General features: G+C 34.4%; 1 protein-coding gene across 7 annotated transcripts in view; it reads right to left on the bottom strand.

Annotated features, from left to right (window-relative positions):
- LOC143254349 (uncharacterized) overlaps positions 1-26,274 on the bottom strand; it is a 59,745-nt gene extending 33,471 nt beyond the window's left edge. Inside the window, exons 1-4 of one of the 7 annotated variants that reach the window (XR_013030152.1) lie at positions 25,599-26,274; positions 6,578-6,625; positions 6,111-6,200; positions 1,337-3,403 (exon numbers count right to left, since the gene is read on the bottom strand). The gene's annotated coding sequence lies outside the window, so the exon portion shown is untranslated. Of the gene's footprint in view, positions 1-1,336; positions 3,404-6,110; positions 6,343-6,577; positions 6,626-25,598 lie in introns of those variants that run through there. The other 6 variants (XM_076509402.1, XR_013030150.1, XR_013030151.1 and 3 more) reach the window with 6 other exon arrangements.
- Between the last annotated feature and the right edge of the window lie 518 nt (positions 26,275-26,792).

The raw sequence follows: 26,792 nt of genomic DNA, 5'->3' as shown, positions 1-26,792 counted from the left end.
AATAAATCAATCCCACTAGATACTTGTGACAATGTTACATTGAAAATAAATGTTTTCACTTTGTTGTTTTAGTCAGTTCTTTACAATGTGTGTAGTAAAAGGTGAAAACATGAAATTATTGTACATAGTGCAACATTTCGAACCGATGTCAAACAATGTAAAAAAAGTTGGTAATTTGACGGCTGAAAGAACATTACTGATAGTAGTTTGAAAACAAAGCAACAAAGTACAGTAAGCAAGTAAAATCCATTATTTTATATTAAAGAGCAGACACTAATAAGTTAAGGACAAAAATGTACCTCTTGCTCCATCTAGATCATCCCATCTACTAAACCAAAGATAAAAATAAAACTCAAAGCCAGTCCTTATTATTCAAATGTTTACATATTCTTCAGTTAAACTTCCTCAAGTTAACTGCATCCACATCTGAAGGCAGCCAACTTCAAGGGCTGTTAGTAAAATAAAGTTGTTTTAGTTCAAGATAACTTCTACCATGTCAAACTTTGTCCTAATCCTACTATTCTCACAACTGAGTACAAAAGAAATATGATACATCAATCTTATGCACCTCAATCAGGTTACCTAGTGACCATCCTCCAAACCCTTTCCAACAATTCAATGTCCATCTTAAGGTGAGGTACCTAATACTGAACACAATACTCCAAACATGGTCTACTAGTAACCATCCTCCAAACCCTTTCCAACAATTCAATGTCCATCTTTAGGTGAGGAACCTAATACTGAACACAATACTCCAAACATGGTCTAAACAACTACTTATACAGTGGAATTGTAACCTCTTTAAACATGTATGTATTCACAGAACCTAAGAAACCCTTTGCCCTACCACTACCAATAGGTTATATTCCCATCAAAATTATATTAATAATTCAAATTATATCCCACATACATTAAACTTATTATAATTACAGAATTATCAATCTTTAATCACTTTAATCTTGTTTATAATACTAGTTATTTTATTTTTATGATTCAGAAAAGAACATGAAGGTTTATCCCTGAAAAATAAAGATAAATGTCTTAAGTTAACAGCACTCATTATTATATTCCAGTTATAATTGATATAGAATTAAAGTGTTTATCTCTAAATACTTCATTCTGGGATGTAAACATTCTATAGCAGTGTAAATAAAAGGACGAAACTTATCAGTCAAGTGAATGGTGGTGCATTTGTCATGTTTTTCTACCCTTTAAACATCTTAACTAATGAACTAATTTTTAAAATGTCAAAAATTAGGACAGGATATGCTACACACTATTCAGAATATATACGAGAAAAAGTATCCAGTAAAATTTGTGAAAATAGAGCTGCACATATAATACAAAAACAATGTTTTATTAGAAACATTTTCCTATATACAGTTTATCATTTTACTACTTATGAAATATTAAACCTCTTCTCTTCAAATTTATATTTCAATAAGACTGAATGATGAAATTTATAATAGCAAGCATGTTTAATATTATCTATAGCAACTAACACTTTTCATCCATACAACAGCAAGACTTCATCATCTTATAATCTTTACACTTTCACAAGAAATAATCTTATGACTTAACACAATGTGTCCGAAATTAAACATTCAGATTTAAGTCTGAAGTTACCATGCCTGATTTTTAGGTGGGGGACTCACTGAAAACATAATGGTTTGAAGTATCTAGAGGTTTATGTAATCTCTGAATACTGCTTTACAATTGTTTGGAACTAAAATTTTTTAAGTACAACTGATACTTTTTAAGTAATGTTTTATCAACACAATGTTTATATATGAATCAAAAGGTTATAAAAAGATTTTATTCTTCAAAGTTAGGACTACCTAAACAAACTGCTTGCTTCCACTCACTTAGCTGGTAACAGAAATTCCAAGCTGTTATGTAGTTTGCTCTGAATAATTCTTCAACCATAAGCAAAAAGAACAAAAAAAAATTCATATTCATTTCAAGCAAAAGATCTGACCCATTTGGTACTTCAACATATAAAATTCTTAAAACTGTTCCACATATGAGATTATTCAGACTATATTGGCTACACAACACAAATAAATAAAGCACAAGTACACCTCTACCTTCAACCTTTGATACAAGTATTTGAAAACCTGTGTTATAGCATCAACTTTAATTAATATATAAAAAAGCTATATGTAAAGTAGAATTTTATATTCTTCAAAACTAGGAAAATAAAACTAAATAAATAAATGTATGTGTGTGCGTGTGTATATGTGTAAATGATAACCTTCAATGATTTTAATTCTAGATCACAGGCTGCTTTAAAAGTATGATTTCATTTCCTAAACAAAGTTAAAAATATTTCCAATTTCAGAGCAAACCAAACCATAATTTATGTAGAGGCATTAATATATGAACTTACTACAATTAACATGAATATCAAAATTAACTTTGGTATTATTATTATTAATGAAATACATTCCTTTTGTATTAAATTTGTATGTAATGACAGCTTGTTGGAAAGTTATTATATAAAAGGAATAAATTAAAAAAACATTCAAGGAAATAAAACATCCTCCACATCCTGAGACTTGAATGTTTTGGTAAAATATGCTAAGAATACACACAATAGTAATAATAAAATTATCAATCATACTTTTCTCATTTATTAGGCAATACAAGATCACATTAATAAAAAACAATATACATATCATGATAATTATTACATATTAAAGATACAATAAATTAAAATACAATGAATAAAATGACATTTCAAACATTTTTAAGCAAATCATGAGCCTTTTAGGTAAATTATTTAATATCAAACTACAGCTAATAATAAATATGTTAAAAAATTTAACAATCTATGCTAACTTATTACACTTTTCTTGTGAAAAACAGCACAAACATACACATATAAGAAACACTGAAAAAAATCCATAAATACGAATGATATACATCAACTTAAATATATCATTACAAATATAAAAAAATGGCATAACTTACTTGAGATAGACTATTATTACATTTGTTTTCTACAAAACAAAAATAAAATAATAAAAAACTTCTTTAATTAATACATATACAGATACAAGTGTACATCATAGTTTTACAGGAAAGGAACAATAACAGGATTTTAAAAACTGTAAACTTCTAAAAAAAAATCTGATTATAATTGAAAATAATTACTGAAGTATCTAATAACATAACACTTTCAAACAACATGAGACCTATTGGTCCATCTCAGCTGTCCCATCCTCTAAACCAGGAGTCAGCAACCTCTTTCCACATAGGGGCCAAAGACCATGTCTGTGAGCAGAAGGAAAGCAACATTAAGTTACAAACTTGAATTCTTTTTTCAGGCCATCACGGGCCAGGTGAATGTGATATTTCATTTGGGGACTGAGAGCCATAGGTTGCTGACCCATGCTCTAAACTAAATCAAAATAATTTTTAAAAAATAAACAAAAAGATCATAATGGCAGCTCTCATCATTAATATACATACCAGGCTTTTTCTTAAACCTCGCTTAAACTTAATCCTTTTACAGGGAATATTCACTGGTAAATAATCAACCTATAACACCCATACAACATTCGAAAGAAATGAAACTGATGTTTCATGTTGAGATATCATGAAGATATTTATTGCAGATAAACAACTCAAGTTTTCAACAAAACTCTTATTATATTAATCTGTAAAAATTATACAACCTAATAATAAATATGTACACATCTATCTAATATCAATACAATGTTCTTTTTTTACAAAAAATTTAATAATATGAAATTAATACCAAATTAATATATTGGTGAGATTTTTCAGATTACTCGCATGGAAAACTTTAATCCTGAACTATATTCAAGGGTTCAAGTTTAAATCACACTTATTTTAAATATTTATAAAATCTAATTGTGCAAACTGTGATAAACTTTATCAATAACTTTCATATATAATTATGAATAACAGAAAATCTTTGTAGGGAAAGTGAAAAATATATACAATATAATTTTATCTTGTTGTGAGAAAGCAGAGTGGTGTTAAAAATGGGAATCTTCCGAACTGAAAGAAAATTATTAGTGAATTTTCTCAAGAGTTTGTTGGTTTTTCCTTAAGTCCATAACTAGTAGAATTTATAAGGAAGTAAATTTTCCAAACAAGTTTTAAATGACACTGAAATACTGTTTCTATTGAAGATATTTTATTAATTTGAAAGTCTGTTTTGTTTTCATAAGTGGGTCATAACATCTAATGAGAATAAATATAAAGAAAGGCACCTGGACTATATAAATTTGAAAGGAGTTCACCATTTTCATACAAGGGAAACACCTGTATTATGAAGAAAGAAGTTTACTTGTAAGTATCTATAATTCTTAAAACTTGTAATAGTGCAAGGCTATGAATTTTATTTATGGAAATTACACACTAATGTACTTGATGAGGCCTCATTTATAGAAGTGTACTTATTTTCTAGCTACAGAAAAAATACTGAGATGTAATAAACATAAGCAATTATCAAAACACGTAATTCAGAGAGATTTCAAAACCTCAGCCCAAGTCCTGATTTTACTAAAACACTGAAAAACCAGAGGATATCATATTCATGTGTTTGAAATAGTTTAGGGTTTGTAAAAATGGACTAAGTATTGAAGTTTCTATTCTGATTATGTTAGAAACAGAAGCTTGAATATTAGGGTTAGAAAGTTGAAACTCCAAATGTCTAGATTCACACTTATTCATCAGCAAAATAGTTCTTGGTTAAGATCTATATTGCAAAGAGTTAAGAATCACTTTCAGTTATAAGTAATTTCAGACACTTACATAACCAACAGCAGTATTTCCAGTTCCACCTTTTACTCAGTTTATTAAGATATAATTTTTGAAATCTGTAATAAATTTAAAATCATTTAAACTTTTATATGTATTGAAAGCAAAATATTAAATTTACATTTGGTCTGTTTGGTGGTTACAAGGGTGACATCACTGAATCAAATGACTCTTTCATACACACATCTTCAGTAAAAATGTTACGTGAATCATCAGTTTACAAAACAAATCCATGTAGGATTTTAATACTATGTTGGTTTAGAAATTTTAGGTTAGTTTATTTTTGATGTAATAAGTGAAAATTTTGATTGAATTTATCGTGTGATACAAAGTGAATATTAAAAACAATGTGAAGGTATGAAAAATAGTACAGAAACAAGGTAGTTAATACGACATGGGCCTGAAATAATAGATTTTTTTTTAATACACCCCTACAACTTATTACAGATTGAAAGCATATAAACATATTCTATCTCCAAGATAAAAAATATATTTTAAATGGTTTAAAACAATTTAGTTTTAGGTATAATCTTCACTCAAAAGATTATTACAAAACAAAGTATTTATTTTCCCAAACTTATTAAAAGTAAATATATATATGATTATAATATTCCACATAACACATACTCTTCATAGTTAAGTAATACAAGTTTCCAAACCTTTGTTCTAATAAAGTTCAAGATGCAAGACCAGCAATTAATAAAAAAATTTAAACCTATACATAAAATTACACCTTTAAATAAATCAATTAAACTATACCAAATAAAAAGGTTAATTAGCGTTAATTATTATTAATACACATTTCTTAATCAACACTGGAGCTACAGTTACACTACCAGAATTACTATATGCAATTCGTTTACAAATGATTAATGTAGACTGTGGTTGTAACTTCTACTAAATATTCACATTTGTAACTTTTCGATATTATTTTTTTCCAAATAAAATTATAAATATTACTGTCTAAAGTTAAAAAGATAAAAACTCTACCCAACTAAACTACTTTCAAACACTGAAATAATCGACAGCGATATTTCCAATTTCACGATTTACTTCATTTAAATAATTTAATTTTAAGCGTATTAACAATATACTTTTGACGTTGGGCATTCCAACATTACACCAGTCCATATTTCATTTCATTATTTGCCAACGCTTACAAACGTCATTAGGCCTAAAATTTGAACGGAATAGGCCTAATGGAGATGGTGGTCCTCGCCCATATGAACACATTTAAAACTTATAAAACAACAGTTTTCTCAAAGCAGGATATTTACAATATAAACAATAAATATGTGAAAGTTTTCAATACTTACATAATATAAACGGCTGTACGACTGGAACTAAGAAACACGAACTAACGTGCTGATACGATCCACGTTTACACAACTTATTGAAACAGGAACCTACGAGTAAAACTTAAACTGCTTGACATCCTATAATCGCTCAACATGCATGTTACACACACCACGAAAACTGTCTCGTCCAAACGCGGGTGATACCACTTGTGTCTGATCAAGGGAGGGAACGACATTCAATCACACATGCCTAAACGTACGTAGATAAGTTTAATATATTTTCATAGTTTGGAATTATGCCTGTTTCAGTTTACATATTTAAAACTTATAAACTTATGTACAAACAATAATTTTCACTACCTTACAAATGAGATACGGTTATTACTAAAGTATGATCAATCGTAGTTCATTTAAATTTCCATGCACTTCAAGGAAGGTAACACATCATGAACAGAAATTAAATTGAAATAATAAATTGTACATACATTTTCCGCAACGTTTCGTTATCGTTTTTACTTCTTATCTGTTATAATCTTATAAAAAAAATGGGTGTATATATGATATACATCACAATTTGTCGATTCATATACTTAATAAATTACTTTAAAACACGATAGCCTAGAAAAGGTTTCAGCCATATTCCTTTGTTCCAACACGTACGACAGAAAAATCACCATTAAACAGGTTACTCCGCAGAACTTACTTTTGTTCAGTACAAACTAATGCACAAAACCGTAACCGAATCGTTTAATTGTCCAACTTCTGAATAAATGAAAGTATAAATACATAGACACATAATTTACTATTTTGAAATTATCCAATGAAACATTATTTGGGAAAGTATATTTATTTTGTCTTTCATAATTATGAACAGTTTCCACGGTCAATCAAATACGGTTTTTCGTCTAGCTTTGGGAATAGTTTGTACACATTGCAAGATATATTAGCTTTTATGCAGAAGACGAAACAAAATAGATCTAAAATCATATACGTTTCTCAAGTAGAATTTCTGAACATGCCGTTTTTAAAAATTAGAGTAATTTCCGAAATATATATATTTGATTAACGAGGGTGTTTATTTGGAGTAAAAATAATAAATTATCTCCCACTGACGATTATGAGAATCTCAAATCACTGAAGAAATAGAAAGACAAAAAAGTGGTAGAATATTAAAAATTAATAAAAACAAACACACAGTGGAAAGAAAATGTTAAAAACATACTGAATAAGAAAGCTTTATCAATAATTTATTATCAAAAGTGAAAATAACGAGTTAATTAAGAATAATAGAATCTTCAAATGATAAGAATGCGTTGATTCATCATTTGGAGTGTTTAACGCCCTCACTGTTAATTACTAGTTCATTATAAACAGTAATATTAATGAAACTAAATTAACTTACTTTTTTAAATGGAATATAGCGCTTGTTTCGATAGCAATTGTCATTTAAAACATATGGCTTATATAAAAGGCATTCTGACCACTGTTATACTTACTGTGTCCAAATCGTCTGATGAATTGTGGTATTGAGCAAAACGCATGATTTTGTTTTTGTTCTTGAATTTCGCGCAAAGTTACACGAAAGTTATCTGCGCTAACCGTCCCTAATTTAGCAGTGTAAGACTAGAGGGAAGGCAGCTAGTCACGACCACCCACCGCTAACTCTTGGGCTGTCCACTGCAGAGAACAGTATTAGATTGTTTGTTTGTTTTTGAATTTCGCGCAAAGCTACACAAAGGCTATCTGCGCTACCATAGAGGGAAGGCAGTTGGGATTGACTGTAATATTATAACGCTCCCACGGCTGAAAGGGCGAGCATGTTTGGTGTAATGGGGATTCAAACTCTCGATCCTCGGATTACGTGTCGAGTGCTTTAACCACCTGGCCATGCCGGGCAGGCAGCAGTTATGGTGGACATAGTGTGGCTGAAATACCATTCATTTTTTTTACAAAGCGTTGGAACCGAATAAATAATGTTTTTAACAATACAGCATTTCAAATACTGTTGTTTTATTACAAATACAGTGGAGCATGTCATTAATTACAAAAGACAAACAACTGTTTGTTCTTATGTTCTGTTTTGTGTTTTTTGTTCATTGTTAAAGTAATCTAAACCTCGAGATAACGTTCGACGGTTTCTGTGACAAATCAGGCTTAAGCTGTTATGGGTACATTATTCATTGATGAGAAGCACAATAAACGTGTATGTTTTCATATAGCAAAGCCACATCGGGCTATCTGCTATGTCCATCGAGGGGAATTGAACGCCTGATTTTAGCGTTGTAAATCCATAGATGAAGGACCAAAATAAACATTTATATAAATCAGACTGAAGTTTATTGTTAAAACTAAACGCGTAAAACAATTCTATTGTTATTTAGTTTCTTTTGGTTTGTTTGTTTGTTTTGAATTATGCGCAATACTACTCGAGGGCTATCTGCGCTAGCCGTCCCTAATTTAGCAGTGTAAGACTGGAGGGAAGGCAACTCGTCATCACCACCCACTGGCAACACTTGGGCTACTATTTTACCAACGAATAGTGGGATTGAGTGTAACATTATAACGTACCTGCGACTGAAAGGACGAGCATGTTTTGAGCAACGGGGATTCGAACCCGCGACCTTCAGATTACCGGTCGAACACCTTAACCCACCTGTTCATGCCGGGCCATCTTTTTGGTGACAACCTTTTAATTCAGGTCCATTAAGACAAGTTCAAATTAAACTAGAGATACACTTATTTTTGTTACTTTGGCTACTGATTAGTAAACTAGACTGATTTATATGGACGTTTCCTTTGTTGTAATATCTTTTAATTTTATTTGATGGTACCCTTTTTAAATCTAAAAATATTACAGCCATGGATCAGGAAATTTGTTTGGTGATGTGGACGTATTAAGTCGAGCATCCCCTGAGGGCTCTTACCAAGATTCAAGGAGTAAAGTCCTATTTAGATAAGTAAAAACTACTTTACCTTCAACTAATTCCATGTAGTTTTAGTTGCACATGGAGCTTGAAATAATAATATTAAAAATGGGCTATCCGCAATCACACGTTCACGTTGTTTAATGTACTTCTAACATATTTCAGGAAAACGAACAACACACTGAGCGCCTGTATCATTCTATGATTATAAAATTTTATTGCTCGCTTACAACACGTGTATACATGTTACACATACCTTAAACACAAAGATATCTTTTTCGGAATGATGAACAATACTAATATAGAGTGTTTTAAATTCTGAAATGTATTATGAAGCACATCTTCACGAATATAGTCAGTAATAATAATAAGGAAAAAATAAATATATCAATAATCGACATAGCCAGGTGGTTAAGGCACTGGACTCATAATCCGATGGAGGGTTCGAATCCCCGCCACACCAAAGTTGCTTGCCCTTTCAGCCATGGGAGCGTGATAATATGACAGTCAATATCACTGTTCGTTGGTAAAATCGTTGCTTAAGAGTTGGCGGTGGATGGAGACGAGTAGCTGCCTTCCCTCTAGTCTCACACTGATAAATTAGGGACGACTAGCGCAGATTGCTCTCGAGTAGCTTTGTGCGAAACTCAAATCAAACAAAAGGCACACGTCTTTGGAGTGTGACGGTGACAAATATAATTACATGGCATTTACGCCTTTCCTTCTGTAAGGTACTACTGATAAAATACTAGCAAACATTTTTCAATTTCAGTGAGTCCCAACATTTTGGTTTTCTCAGCATTACCTTTTAGTACTGCAAGAAGTATCCTTTCTCGATCGCAAAGAAAGGGCATTTTACATCCAGTAACTAGTGTAATTGAAACATTAGTATCGTAAAATTTCAGTAAGACTCGCTAAACAGCTAAACTGATGGCTGTGTGAATTTGAAATACGTGATTCATGGCGTTCTCGTCGACATGCATAATATAGATCTACGAGTAAATGTACTCCACTAACATTTATATGGCGGGAACAGTGACTGGTTACGTAATGTGACGTCATGCGTCGCGTGATTCATATTTAAAATATAACTTTTAATGCTGCTGAAAAGATTGTTTAGAACTAAGCATAAAGCTACGCAATGGGCCATCTGTGCTCTGCCCACCACCGGTATCGAAATCCGGTTTCTAGCGGTGTGAATCCGAAGAGATGTTGTTGTGCCACTGGGAAGTGGATGCATATTGTTCAATCCTCTCTGTGCTAAAATTTTCAGTTTTTGTGTTCTATTTCTCCACTAAACATTTCTTGCATTGTTTGTACAGAAACCAGAAAGGTTCATAGACGAGAATTATTTAAAATAGTCTAATTGGGAAAATAAACAAACTATCTTTACCTTTGAGTTAATGAAAAATTAAAAAGGTTTTTTTTTAAGAATTACAAAGAAAAATGTGAACAAAAAATATTAATCAATTTCTGAAGGACTTTTTTTTTTATTATTAGAAGGTACTTGTTGTTCAGAAGCTTACAACTGTACACTAAGTTTTGTAACGAGTGTGCGCGAAGCTTGTTACTTTGAACTTTGACCTTTATCCCCTGAAATGAGAAATTTCTGATTTCCTGGTATTTTATAGAACTTATAGTAAAGGCCAAGAATGAGTAATAATATGCCAACGACTCATATTCTGCCATGTACTCGTATAAACGTATTAGTCACACAAGTAGTATATATCATGACTTACTGGCTGAGAGGCAAGTACATTTCTGTTAACCTTAGAAAGCTCGCCGAGTTAAATAAATGCATTTTATATTGCAACAGATTTATTATTATACGTTTAGTTTAATACCTACGTTTGTTTTTTATGCATGTGACATATTTGTTGGATATATACTGCGCGACTCCCACTTGTTATTTAAATTTGTGGTGGATTCGAGAGCAAGTATCAATATGTGATTTACGAAAATACTAGCGTGTTTTCGAAAATCTCGCATGATTGGTATATAAAAGCAAGCCATCACAAGATGCCAAGAGATAAAATATACTATGACAGTCTGAAGCTATGACTGTGATTAACGCTTATTAATTGAAATACTACAGAATTTGACCAGAACGTTTATAGATTTCGAACAATACGAACTGTTCAACTTCAAAGAGTTAACTTCTAACATTAGTATTTCTGTTTTTGGTTTTGTTTGGAATTTCGCGCAAAGCTACATAAGGGCTATCTGCGCTAGCCGTCCCTAATTTAGCAGTGTAAGACTGGAGGGAAGACAGCTAGTTATCACCATCCACCGCCAACTCTTGGGCTGTTCTCTTACCAACGAATAGTGGGATTGACCGTCACATTATAACTCCTCCACGGCTGAAAGAGCGAGCATGTTTCATGCGACGGGGATTCGAACCCGCGACTCTCGGATTACGAGTCAAACGCTTTGACCCACCTGGCTATTCTGGGCCGTTAGTAATTCTACGAGGACACTGGATATCTTTTCTACTAAAACCTAGAGTGGCATTCATTAGAATTCTACCTCAAAATATACGCAAATATGTCCGTACATCCGCAGTTATCAATGAACACGGGCCATTTTTGACAGGACAACGAATAATAATATTCTACATATGTCCACCAAGTCTAATAAAAATTATAGAGCATAAATAGTGAGAAAAATCGGTTTCCTCAGTTTCCGTATTAGCTGATGGTGACTCTGGATTTTTGTGACCCTTACCTTTGACTCTCCAAAACCAACTACTTCTAAGGTGGGTCATAGTTCAAATGTATGTCAATTTCCATCTAAATAAATTCAGCCGTTTGCGAGAAATTTTGCTGGCACACACGTTTACACAAGTATGAAGTGAAAATTACCTCGGTAACCTTCAGTCACATATATAAATATCACCATTTGTACTTTATTAGCAAATTGAATGAGTTGTTAAATTGAGTTTTTACACGTGTAGTTAGTTATTCATGAAATTGTGATAAATTTATATATATTTGTAATTTGCTTTGTGTGCCAAAAACAGAGATGTCTATAGTATGAAATACATGTAGACAGGGAGAGAAAGGGCCTTTTGAAGATAGTTAATAAAACTTCAAAACTGAATTCCCTTCAATGATACTGTGCACCATATATAGGTGCCATTCAGAGTTAAAATTGGGGTGAAGTTCCCTGCTTTGAAAATTAAAGCAAAAACACTCCACCTCTATTAAAACCTCAAACGTGTGCATCATATACTAAGAAGCACGTGGGGGGAGAAACTAATGGTTCGTGTGAGGTTTAATAGTAAAAAGAAAAACGTTGTTGCTTTAAATTCTCAAAATTCTATTGAAAAACAAGGAATTAGGACTAACCAGCTCGGTCTTAATAAAACTCCTTATCCATTTGATCTAGTATATATACCCCTCCCAACGTCAAGAGTTATATTTTATATTTTTCATTGCTTAAAGCTCATAAGAAAACTGAAAACAAAATTGTGCAAACGCTCATTTTGGAGCAGAGAAACACGAATGTTTAAAAAGAGAAACTCTTTTTACCAAATATGTAAAACCTGACATGACTTAGTGGTTAGAGCATACGATTCGAATTCTGTGGGTCGACCTTTTAGCCTTGGGGTCGTTATAATATTATAGTTCATTGTTAAAAAGAATATCCCAAGAGTTGGCGGTGTTGACTAGTTGCCCTCTCTTCAATCTATCATTCAAGATTTAGGGATGGCTAGAACAAATGGCTTCTGAATAATTCTGCGCATAATTCAACACAATTCACAAACGCACATTCAATTCAATATAGTCAACATTGTTATCCAAAACAAATTCAATTTCCATTTTCTTAAACTAAATCTGAAACGTTTGATATTATATTTCCCAGATATTTAAACATATAACCTATTTCCATTCAACTTACTAGTAGCTTATTCGAAATGTAACAATTTCCATAGAATTAATCGTTCTCAACATTTTGAAACCGACATGGCCAGGTGGTTGGGGGGAGCTCGACTAGTAATCTGAGAGTCGCAGGTTTGAATCCCCGTCACAGCAAACATGCTCGCCCTTTCAGCCATGGGAGCGTTATAATGTGACGGTCATTCCACTATTTGTTGGTCAAAGAGTAGCCCAACAGTTGATGGTGGGTGGGTGATGACTAGCTGCCTTCCCTCTATCCTTACACTGCTAAATTATGGACGGCAAGCGCAGACAGCTTTTCGCGAAATTCAAAAACAAACAAACGAGCCATATGTTTTTCACGGACTATACGCTGGGCTGTAAAATAAAAACCTTGTAACGAAATTCAAAAGAAACTCAGTTTTTTTCATGTTATCAAGAAACCTAGGCATTCTGTACTCTTTGGTAGTGATACGAGATAGAAAAATAGTAAAAAGAAATAGCTTCTCTAGTAATTAATGACAACTGCAGTTGTTTCAATAGAAATAAATAAAATAACTACATAACACACTTTACGCATGCGTATATAGTGACGTAACTAAGCATTAATTAAGCATCGAAAATGCAAGATACGTATTTGCTTTGACGAACAAACTTAGTCCGATTGTTTCTCTCAACAAAAATTTGAGAAAAACCTATTAGGGATCAAAACGTAAATGTTTTATAATACTTTGTGTCGCCTGTGTGATGCCAGGGATCAAAATGTAAATGTTTTATAATACTTTGTGTCGCCTGTGTGATGCCAGGGATCAAAATGTAAATGTTTTATAATACTTTGTGTCGCCTGTGTGATGCCAGGGATCAAAACGTAAATGTTTTATAATACTTTGTGTCGCCTGTGTGATGCCAGGGATCAAAACGTAAATGTTTTATAATACTTTGTGTCGCCTGTGTGATGCCAGGGATCAAAACGTAAATGTTTTATAATACTTTGTGTTTAATGGTTTTCATCATATATACAGAAAAAAAAGTTCAAGTGTTATCCGGTTTCAAAAATAGCGTTTCATCCATAGAAATGCGAAATGTATTTGAATTGTGTTATTTGGTCAGAACGACACCAGCCTAAGAAGTATCTGGTTAAAAAAAACTGTGACGAAAGACACAAATATAAATATATATTGCATTTATTTTTAGTGCAGTTATCAAGAAAGTTCCATTTTTGTTATTCCAGGATGTGTATCTTCTTTAAATACTTAAGCCTAATTAAATATTATCACCACCTATATGTGACAGATTGAAATACTGTTTCCACAGTAACATTCGAAATAGGCTTACCAGATAACTGGCAACGTAGTGTACTCGGAAGCTTAAATACAGTGATTGGATCTATGGTAACAACTGAACGGCACTACACAAATCTTTACGTAATTTGTTTTGCGGTAGGATATGAATCTGACTTCACTGGTATTATAGAAACATTTTAATTGTTCGTTAGCACGAATTACAGAAATTTCGTTGTTCTGTTATATGTTGAGAAATGAACAAGATTTACGAATTAAGTGAACAGCTGTGGAGCACAAAGTGACACGATGAACCAGTTTAATGGTAACAAAATAACCTTGATGGTGGAAACTGGAATTTCTAGACAGCCAATACGGTTAAATTGGGGATGATTCACAAGACATAACTTATTTAAAATTATCTCAATCAAAAACTCTCCAGATGTCGCCCACTGTTTTCCCAAACCAACTTTGTCGTTTCAAACCACGTTTCTCTTTTACGACGATAAGGTATCACATTTCTGTGTCTAGTAGCTATTCAAACGTGGTACATTTTCCACGGTTGAAAGGGCGAGTATGTTTGATGCGACGGGGATTCGAACCCGCGACCTTCAGATTACGAATCGGGTGCCTTAACCACCTGGCCATACCAGGCCTTCCTTGGTGAGAAAGGATGTACCGGTGAATACAATTGATGTATGCAGTTACGAAAAGGTAAGCCTTAAAAACTTACATTCACACCTACATGTTTCAGTTGTGAGCTGACAAAAGTTGTTAACTATACCAACACAGAAATTATATCATGTATGAAAACAGAAGCCCATCAGTGCTTTTATAACATGCACAAATATTTATTGATTTTACATATACACATACGTGTGTGTATTACGATTATACATTAAATACGACATACCATTATGCAAACACACATTTTACTCATACTAGCTGCATAATTATTAGTTATAATTATTATCTTGAATACGCAAGAAAACTATTTTATTCGTCGAATGCAACACGTATCTTAACTGATCACTGTGTTGCATAATTAGACAAACTGGACCTCACACACCCCTCACACGCACATATAAGATTAAAGAAATGCTCAGACAAACGATATCCATTATCATCGAAATAACTTTTACGTAAGATATTTTATATTATATTGTAACCATAAAAAATTAGTTATGTTTCTCGGTTACGCATGTACACGTCAAATACTGTCTACGTAGCGTGTCTACACACACACGTCACGTAAATATCTTATACCTGCCACATGTGCACGCACACACACACACACGTCACGTAAATATCGTAAATACCTTCTACCTACCACATGTGCGCACGCACACACACGTCACGTAAATACTTTCTACCTACCACATGTGCACACACACACACACGTCACGTAAATACCTTCTACCTACCACATGTGCACACACACACACGTCACGTAAATACCTTCTACCTACTATATGTAAACACATACAGATATCACGTAAATATTATCGTCCACCTACTACATATATATACTTCACATAGCTATTACCGCATATCTAAGTATATAAGTGCACGTATAAATATTTTAAAATGCGTTCTAAACGTTTCGGTTTTGTTCTCTAGACGCCTCTTTTCGGAATCCAAGAGATTATTACGCGCTTTGCACGTTAGTTGATTACGAAGTTTATGATATATTCGGTTGTTGTATCATTTGACATTTTATTTAGGAGCAAAATAATAAAATACAAGTTGGATACTCTCCAACCACTATATAAACAACGGGCGTGTCTAATATGATGACAGTTAAGTAGATGTTAAAATAATTTCAAACATGTAGTTTGGTTTGGTTTGAAGTTCGTTCATGAAGCTCCACGAGGGCTATCTGCGCTAGTCGTCCCTATTTTAGCAGTGTAAGACTAGAGGGAAGATAGCTAATTATCACCCACCGCCAACTGTTGAGCTACTCTTTTACCCATGAAGAGTGGAATTGACCGTCACATTATAACATCCTCACGGCTGAAAAGGTTAAAATGTTTGGTTGGACCGGAATTCGAACCCGAAAATTGGAAATTAAAACGCCTTAACCACGTGGCCACACCAGACCCTAATTAAATGCAATTGTTGTTTTGAATTAAGCACAAAGCTACACAATGGGCTGTCTGTGCTCTACCCACCGCAGGTATCGAAACCCGGATCTTAGCGTTATAAGTCCGCAGACATACTGCTGAGCCACTGGGGAGGGGAGGCAATTAAATGTAAATCACACATGTGTGTTAGGGTAAGTTATAATAAACGAAAACTGAACGTTTCGCACCCCTCCAAGAAACTTATTATTCAGGTTAACACAGTGCACTCAGCAATGTTGGTTTAACTAAAATAATTGTTTAATAATATACTTAGAAAATAAATTAAACAAATTTAACATTTCTTTTCATTAATTAATATTTTATTATTATTGAATCACAAAGAAGCATTACACGCATCAAAATTATACATTTCGGTCCAGAAAGTGGCACAATCTCTATGGAAGAATTACGTTTAGATGTTTGTGACATCCATTGGAAAAGAACACGTCATCGTTTTTCTGTCAGCGACTCTTCAGGTTTAGATTCACTACTTCATAACAACATGACGCCTGGTGTTTAGAGGGCCCAGCTCTAAAATGCAAGTTACGAGTTCGAATCCCATCACTTAACAGCCCTGAAAACGTTGGCAAAGAGTAGTCCAAGAGATGGTGGTGTTTGGTGTTAGCTAGCTAGTTTATCACTTCTAAACTAGGGACGGCTAGCAAGTAGTTTTGCACAAAATTCAAGAAACAAATCGAGCCACCAAACCACTGAAGTTATTTCGAACATATTCCTCGTTAAAATCAACGAGTTATTATTTTTACGGTCATTAATAATTCGTTGCTGACTGATTGTATTGTTTCAACAATAGCAATGCTTTACCGTAACGTCCGGGCCCGGCATGGCCAGGTGGTTAAGGCACTCGAGTTGTAATATGAAGGTCGCTAGTTCGAATCCCTGTAACATCAAACATGCTCGCTCTTTCAGCCGTGGGGGTGTTATAATGTTACGGTTAATCCTACTATTCGTTGGTAAAAGAGTAGTCCATGTGTTGGCGGTGGGTAGTGATGACTAGCTGTCTTCCCTCTAGTCTTACACTGATAAATTAGGGACTGCTAGCGAAGATAACCCTCGTGTAGCTTTGCGCGAAATTCAAACCAAATCAAACCGTAACGTCCGATATATAAAAGTAATTCTTTTTTAACATCAAGGCGAAACGTGATAAAATGTAGTTAACGATACAACAATTCAAACGTGATCTTTTTCCCAAATTAATTTACTTCGTCTTTCACTTTATAATTATTTATAGAAGTTTTACTACTGAATTTTTTATAGCGAGTTAAAATCTCTTGCTGACTAGAAACCCACTTGAATTAAAAATGGGTCTCAAAACGGCTGGTATGGGTATTATCACTTTCTTTGACAAGCAGAGAACAACGTTTCAACCTTCCGAGGTCATCTTTATGTTAACAAAAGTTTAAATCTCTTCTGTGCGATATAAACAATGCAGATGCAAAGGTCCTTATCAGGGAAAATATGTCCAGTTCTTCTGTTTATATAAAAAAGATCACCAAATAACACTGACCAATGTAATAAATACTGAAATTAGACGAATTTTTACGACGATTTTAGGCATTACGTAATAAAAGGCCTTGGGGCGAATTATTATTATTATTTTAAAATAATTTTAAAATGTCTCCCATCTACTATTGTTTATTTTTTCATTAATATCTTTTTTTTCCCCCAATTATAATGCACGAGCTATACAGACCTTTCTCAATTCTTTTTTTGAGATACCAGAAGCGTTCTGACGCAATATGCACATTAACAGCCGTGAGAGTGCAACAAATAAGACAGTCAAGTTATTCAACTAACAACAGCCGCATACACGTAGCAGTAGCTACAACTGACGGTTCGCAGACCCTCTGGTCAACAGTTCTGTCCAACGCTTAGAGGTCCTTGACCTTGTCGTTTTAGCACTTGTCGAATGAAGCGCCGTTTAAATACTGCTTTGCTTCACGCAAAGCTACTCAAGCGCTATATGTGATCGTTTGTTAGTTTTTGAATTTCGCGCAAAGCTACACGATGGCTATCTGCGCTAGCCGTCCCTAATTTAGCAATGTAAGACTAGAGGGAAGGCAGCTAATCATCACCACCCACCGCCGACTCTTGAGCTACTCTTTTACCAACGAATAGTGGGATTGACCGTGACAGGGATTCGAACCTACGACTCTCAGATTAAGAGTTGGGTACCTTAACCACGCTATGCGTGAAAGTCTTCCATAATTTTGAAGTGATAGAAGGAAGACTGCTAGCTAATATCATGCACCGTTAACTTGTGGGCTACTCTAATCGAATAGTGGACGCCATCCCCAAACTTGTGGAGAGCGATTTGATTTGATCTTTCGATGGTAACGGGGAGTGAACCACAATCGTAAGATCCATAAGCCGACACTATCCGCTCGGGAGAGCTTGGCTCATTGTTTAAATTAAAAATATTGAATTCGAGTTTTCGAAATTGATTTACTGTGAAATACTGAAGTTATCTTATTCGTAGCCGTTTCAGTTGTTTCGTATTTCTAACAAACTCCCAAGAATTTTAAACTTAAGAATTGTGTCGTTCTAGAAAGAAATAAACACTCCACCATTTCCTCCCCCCCATGTTTGCTCTATGGGAGCTCTGAGGGCTTATTAAGTTTTGATAATCGCGATGGACAGGGAAATGACCCATTGTAGCTTTGTGCTCAGAAACAGATTACCGTTTCCCCAGTAAAACCGTGACAAACAAAATACGAAAAACCGAAACCATGAATGACGATTTTTATACTGTCTTTTAGCGTGTAAATATTTAGTCAATGTGATTGTACTTCTTTGATAGCAATCACTTTGATGAAGTTCCCTCGAATTTTGACTTTAGACAAAGTTAGCTTCTGAAGTTAAGCACAAAGCTTCACAGTGGGTTCTCTGTTCTCTGTCAGAGGAATATCAACCCGTTTCTTGAGTTGTGAGTCGCAGATACGTCAGTGGAACTCAGACGAACTTGATTCCGCGCGCTCGGAACCTTTACGATGAGAGCTGGAGGTTTAATGTGGTATGCTACGTTTGTATAATAAACCGTTCTACAAATAGATGAATACGTCATATTTTCTCAAGTTTTGGCATTAATTCTCACACTTAGTATACAAGTTCTAAAAAATGAATTTAAACGTCCAATGGAGATTGTTAGAAGTCAAGCACAAAGCAAGACAATGGACTATCTATGCTCTGCCCACCCCAGGTATCGAAACCCGGATTCTAGTGCTGTAAATATGTAGACATACTTTGCCACTGGAGGGGGGGGGAAAGAGCTTTGCAGTTGATGTTTTGACATTAAGAACGGTGCAACGCTACTTAGCTGCGTACTGACAAACGACAACAGAACTTCATGGTAAAAGGCGTTATGACTGTTGCTAAAAATACACTTAGCGTGCAACCATAACCATAATTCTTCCATAAAGTTAATTTTGTCAAGAGAAATTGTTAAAATGGGTTATTACCTCCACACCTGATTGGTCATGTGTGATAACAGAAGTTGTAACCAAGAGATTAATTATTCTTAACTTCTCCGAGATAGTCACATGATGTAAATGTTCAGTACAACAAATGAATTACTAGCTCCCTCTGCTTCCTGCGAGGGCAATGGTAAGTTTACAGATTTACAACGCTAAAATCCTAGGTTCGACTCTTCGTCCTGAACGAGTATAATGTGATCTATTTAATATTAACCTCTAGCCGTAGCAATTAACTTACTCATAACGAAACTAAAAGTGAACCTGGTTATAAATTCAAATAAATAAATATCATTTTCTTCCAATATTACCACTAAAGACTAAAATACGTTGTTTTATTAGTAGATTAGTATTTTATGTAGCAGATGTAGTATTAACTCCCTATACCCTAAGGTAAAGGAAATTATGTTGGGAAGAAGTAAAACAGACGAGTTTTATCCTCGTAAGAGCATAATTATATATCACAGTTATTTTCACTAATAAAGCCCTAGTGGCACAGCGGTATGTCTTCGGACATACAACGCTGGAAACCGAGTTTCCATATCTCTGGTGGGCAAAGCACAAATAGCCCATTGCGTAGCTTTGCGCTTAATTTAAAACAAAAAAAAAACCACTTGCACGGTTTTGGTTTGTTTTGTTTTGAATTTCGCGCTAAGCTACACGAGAACTATCTGCGCTAGCCGACCCTAATTTAGCGTTGTAAGACCAGAAGGCAGCTAGTCATCACCACCCACCACCAACTCTTGGGCTACTCTTTTACCAACTGATCGTAACATCACAACGCTCCTACGGCTGAAAGGGCGTGCATGTTTGGTGCGACGGGGATTTGAATCCGCGACCCTCGTTTTATCCATTATTCAGGGTTATGACTATCTAAGAGTTGTTTTGATAAAGTTGGGTTCCTTAACATGATAAACTACTCGCAGGAAGAGCCCACTTGCAAGGTAATAGGCAAAGGTGTTTTCGGTGTAACATTTCTATACAATTGAAAGTTAAAATGTAGTTGTACTCCCTCGTTTCAGTTCTAACTCATTCAGTATTGTTCGAATACTGCTGAATGTTTATTTATTTATTTTTGAATTTCGCGCAAAGCTACTCGAGGGCTATCTGCGCTAGCCGTCCCTAATTTAGCAGAGTAAGACTAGAGGAAAGGCAGCTAGTCATCACCACCCACCGCCAATTCTTGGGCTACTCTTTTACCAATGAATAGTAAGATTGACTGTCATATTATCACGTTCCCATGGCTGAAAGGGCAAGCAATTTTGGTGTGGCGGGGATTCGAACTCGGGACCCTCAGATTACGAGTCGAACGCTTTAACACACTTGGCCATACCTGGCCCACTGCTGAGTGACAGGCACTGTTTGGAAGTAATAATTCAATAGTGGTGAGTTTCTGTTGATATAAACAATACTAAGACTGAGTTATATTAAAACATTTGGATAAATTATAATAAATAATAAATTGAATACGTCCAAATAAAAATTTTGATCTAATTTATTTTCTGTAACGCTTCCAGCGGACAGTAAAGGCTCAGAAATAATCGTAAAAAGGTAATAATATACAAATTCTACTCACACGCGTTCAACTTGGAGCACGGTGGAAAAACTACCGATTAAAAAAAACATTATCGAACTGTAATGTAACTATTATTAAAATACGGAAAATATGGAAGTGAAGAGTTGAGGCGACCTAATTTCGATCGGATTTAGAATTATAAACAAGGGTTTTGTTTTTTTTGTTTGTTTTTAATTTACGCAAAGCTACACGAGGGCTATCTGCGTTAACCGTCCTCAACTTAGTAATGTAAGACTAGACAGGAGGGCAGCTAGCTAATCATCACCACCCATCGCAAACTCTTAGACTTCTCTTACCAACGAATAGTGGGATCGGCCGTCACATTATAAACAAAGGAAAATAATAAATATAAATTCGCAAAATAACAGTTTAGTAAAATAAGATAATAATCGAGGTAAATAATGATGGGAAGAATAGACTCTCGCAGAGGTATGGTTGAAGACGGAGATTTAACGAGATAGAAGAAGGTAAATGTCCTTAAAGAAAATGTTTAAGGGAATATAATTAGAGAAAGTTACCGTGTTTCTCCGAAAAGAAGACAGGGCTTATATTAATTTTCACTCCAAAATATGACACTAGGGCTTATTTTCGGGGGATGTCTTATTTTGATATATTAAAAAAATGAAGTTACAAAGTAAAACTATTAAACTAACCATTTAAAATAAACTATTATTAAACTATTAAACTAACTGATTAATACTTACACAAACTAATTAACTAACTATTAAACTAATTAATAAATTAATTTTTTTTTGTTTCTTTCCTCTTCCTGCCACTCTTAACTGGGGCTTATTTTAAGGGTAGGGCTTATATTAAAACTATCCCCAAAAATCACACGAGGTCTTATTTTATGGGTAGGTCTTATTATCGGAGAAACACGGTATTTGAAAGTAAATATTTTATTTATACCATACGGGTATCTGGTATTGAGTTAAAAGATGGTGTTTTTTTGTGTTAACTTGTTGAGTGGTGTTTTTCTCATGACTGAGAGAACCAATGTCGAAGGGTCATTGTGACCAGGAGAATTGAAGTGTCTTGGAACTGGGAGGTCACCGGAGCCTTCTCTTACAAATTTAAGGAGTTCACGAAAACGACCCCCCAATCTGAGAACTGATTCTTCAGTATATATAATTTGTTACACCTGCTATACTGGACGTAATAAATGTCATATCGGCCAATAATTACGTTGGTAAAAATATCCTGCCATACGAGTGGTTTTGGAGAGAAAGTCTTGGTTCTTTGAACATAAACATCTCAGCCCTGTGAACTGCCCTTTAGGGATGGCAGTCTTGGTTTGATGGAAAGGTAAGATAAGAATATATATCAGTAAATGATGGTTTTAGAAGATTAGGATGTCGATGTCCAGAAATGATGCACTTGTGTCAGAGATCTGGTAAGTGTATTTAAGCGCATAGTGGAGCTGTTGGACAAAATCCATTCACTTCTGCACTTAGGCTTTGGTAGACGTAACAATACTATGATATTGTTAGTACAACAGATAAAGAATTTCAGTGACGATAAGAAACTGATGAGATGGAGTAACAATAGATCAATGCTGTCGTGTTTTTGTGGAAATTAAAAAAAAAAATGAAATGTAATAATATTATAACACTGCCAAGTTTCGGTAACAAGACAATACTGAGACGTAGTTACACTACATTATTGCCATGTTTTAGTGACAAGACACTTGGCTGAGACGTAGTACTACTGTAATATTGCTACGTTTCAGCGATGATATGACACTGTTGAAACGTAGTAGCATTATAACACTGCTAAATTATATTCACACTAAGACACTGATGAGCCGGAGAAACGATATGTACAAGCTATTCAGATAAGTAACTCGGAAACGTTGTTTAGATAAGATATCGGTATGAGCATTGCCAAAGATTTGTTGTTAGAGTATTAATATATTGTAATAATACCGTGTCTTCTGAAGTTCTAGTAGGAACAAGAAACTACCGACAAATTATATTAATTCTGGGTAACTGCTGAGTTGAAACGTTAGAACACTGCTATAATTTAGTGAAATGAAAGTTTAAAGAAAGTAGTAATATCACAGTGCAGAAGAATGTTAGAACACCGTCGAGACGTGATACTGTAACCCTAAAACTTAGTGATGAGCAGTGAGAGTAAAAAACAAAACTGCCAGTAGGCAATATTACAAGTTAGCGCAGATAGCCCTCGTGTAGCTTTGTGTGAACTTAAAAAAAATTGCGCTAGCCGTCCCTAATGTAGCAGTGTATGACTAGAGGGAAGGCAGCTAGTCATCACCACCCACAGCTGACTCCTGGAGCTACTCTTTTACCAACGAATAATAACGCCCCCACGGCTGAAAGGGCGAGCATGTTTGGTGCAATTTTTTCTGTACATTCGAATGTAAAAAAATAAAGTTCTCCGTGACGGTAAACGGACACTAAACGGGAAAATTGTGACCCCTATTACAAAGCTACGTGCATGCATGATAAAAATTTCGCGAAGTTGGAAGTTGCACATGGCGTAATAAAAATGTTTTTCCAGTATCATACATATAAGCAGGAATTTCATTATTGTATAATGTATCAAACAAAGTTGCTTTGTTTCGTCATTTAAGCGTTTCAACGTGGTCGACTACTTTTCCAGGTGTAGTGTTTAACAATGACTACCAGTGTTTTTGAAGCAATATCACCTTGTTTCTTTACTAGAGTGTTGAAACTCTGCCAAGACATCCTTTGCTGCGTATGTTACAAAACTTCATTAAACTACTCTTTGTTCATATTATATTATTTATCATAACATAAAATAGTAGCTAATAATCTATACTTTGATTGTATAAACTTTTTTTTAAGTTCTTAATTTTATATGGCAATATTAAGCATGAAAAAAAAGAATCCTGATGTGGTCGGTCAATTCGACAGAGCTCGTGTCACGCATGTATCTACACACATCATACAAGCCTTACAACCACAACAGTACTTGCTAGTATTAAATATAATCAGTGTTTAGTCCTATAATATTCCTTAAGGCATATTTTATATAGTCAACTGCAGTTGAAAAGCCGTGTTACATCCTTTAAACGAATTATTTAAGAGTAGATCTAAACGTTTAAGGACCCCCTTCCCTCACATAATGCATGTAAAATCGTAGAGTATGTTGCTTAACATCATTGCGGACGTACGTTCCAGGCACACATCGCGACGTATAATGGATACCCCTGCATGTATAATAATACATTCCCGTACCTGAGTTGTCCAGGCCAAAAAGTATGGATTATTCGGACAGAAGTTGTCATAGCCTGGCAACTGTTCTAGACCCGTAGGTAGTATTGGAACATGGTTAACCTGTGGTTATGGTAAAACACGTAGCTTTGGTTATGCACACTAAGGAGAAACACCGTTAAAATGATACTGTCAGTAAAATAAATGCAATGAAATAAGATACTTACTACCTGTACTATTCAAAATGCGTATAAAACAGCTATCGAAGAGAGAACTGAGAAACTGTTGCTGTTGGAAGGTACCATAGTAGTATTTAACTTTCGTGTTATCATTCATGTCATAAACATTACAGAAGTGCGTCAGATCATTTTTCCTCTCTCTTTTACCCCCCCCCCTTTAAACAGCATGCACATAGTGACATTTGGGGGGGGAAGAGGAAATTTTTAAATTTCTGAGCACCGCTAGATTTCACATCAAAATGTCTACAACGACTAAACCTTGACCTTTCTCACAACTCGACCAGCGTGATACAGTTGCACTAGGTTTCATCACGGTTAGGCCTAATGTACCTATTTTATAATAAATCAATCTCAACTAAGTCATGGTTTTAATATATGCAACACCCTGTACTTGCTTTATAAACATGTCCACATATTTATTCTAAATATTAATTTAATTATCATAGTTAAAAGATAAACAGTCAAATTTCTTAAATCTCAATTACGCTAATTTCAAATATGTTGACTAAAAACCTTATTTATTGTAGTTGTACCTTCTTAAGCCTGGCTTAAGTAATTAACTTAAATGTGAAGTGTCATATTCATGTAAACCGTTTAAGCATTGAGGTTTAACTACGTTAATTCCTAAAAAACAGTCTCATTTAGTACTTTAGAAGGATTAAAAAGCCATCTTCATGAAAACAAGGATTAAAAAGACGTTTCGGGAAAAACGTTCACAGAAATAACTATTTTTAACATACCTTCAAAAGACATTCAATTAACACTTCAGAAACGTGTTTGAACAAGAATGGCAGTTCTTACCTTCAATTTACTCTAACGCCACCTGTTGATTGAATATATAGTATAACACATCATATGCGCTAGAATTTTTGTCAAACTAGTTCGTATTAGGAAGTTTCTTGTAGCAACTTTAAAAATGTTAACTCACTCAGTTGCAATATTTGCTAGCCGCTAAGGTAAAGGAAGTATTGGTCCAAGTAAGAGAGCAAGAGAATGACCTTGAGCGTCAACGTGGCAACGTACGACTGGTACGGTAAGTACTGGGGTTACAATACGTGCTAGGAAGAAACAAAGGTAGATTTTTCAATCTCGTAGCTAACTGAGAGACACACGTCAACCCACACAAACTGCCAGATGTAACAAGTATAATTTCCGTAGCGTCATGTCCTGGTGAGATTATTTGAAGCACGTGACTTATGTTGTTTCAGGTCACGTCACATCAATTCTGAGCTAGAACGTCACGTGATTTTATATTAACACGCCACACAAAGACTACTAAACTTCACAAGAGAACAATAATTTATTACCAAAAATACATAACATTTCAGAAAAAAAGCTTAGAAGAAACCGATCACCTATCCAGACTCGGAAAACAATAGTTAAAAAACACAAACTTTAATTATTGTAGTGCAGCTGCCTGTCTTGATGTTTGACTCAGCTTGACGTCACAAGATAACACACAAAATGACAAGTTCCATACGTGTAATGTTGTATTTCAGACTTCCTAAACAAGTGAACAGTAAAGACTAGAGGTTATATACCTCATTCCCCCCCTATCTGCGGAGTGTCATGTGCCCATAATTTTACACACGGTTCTTCAATGATGCAAATTTAGCATTTTAAAATAAAACACACTAAAATATTACGGTTTGCAGATGACGTAGTGACATGGCCTTCCTCTGAAAGCCCGATACAAGAAGCAAAACGAATACAGTATCAACTAAATCGTTTGCAGAAGTGGTGTTCTAAATAGAAGTTAGTTGCTAATCCAAATAAAACATAGTTCGTTATCATTTACAGCAAAAACGTAGTGAAAGAATGAGAGAGATATAAACAAGTCTGCATCAAAATATTTAATATAAAAATAAAAGCAACAGAAACAGACAAATGTCACGTGTGAGACCAGATTAACTTTTAAATATTACAGCTAACATCCACAACTGGGCTTAATATTCTCAAAACTTTGAACAAGCTAAAAATCAAAACAAAACTAAG

The sequence above is a fragment of the Tachypleus tridentatus genome, chromosome 6 (assembly GCF_004210375.1).
Source record: "Tachypleus tridentatus isolate NWPU-2018 chromosome 6, ASM421037v1, whole genome shotgun sequence".
NCBI classification, from domain to species: Eukaryota; Metazoa; Arthropoda; class Merostomata; order Xiphosura; family Limulidae; genus Tachypleus; species Tachypleus tridentatus.
This window is presented reverse-complemented; position numbering and strand designations above follow the sequence as displayed.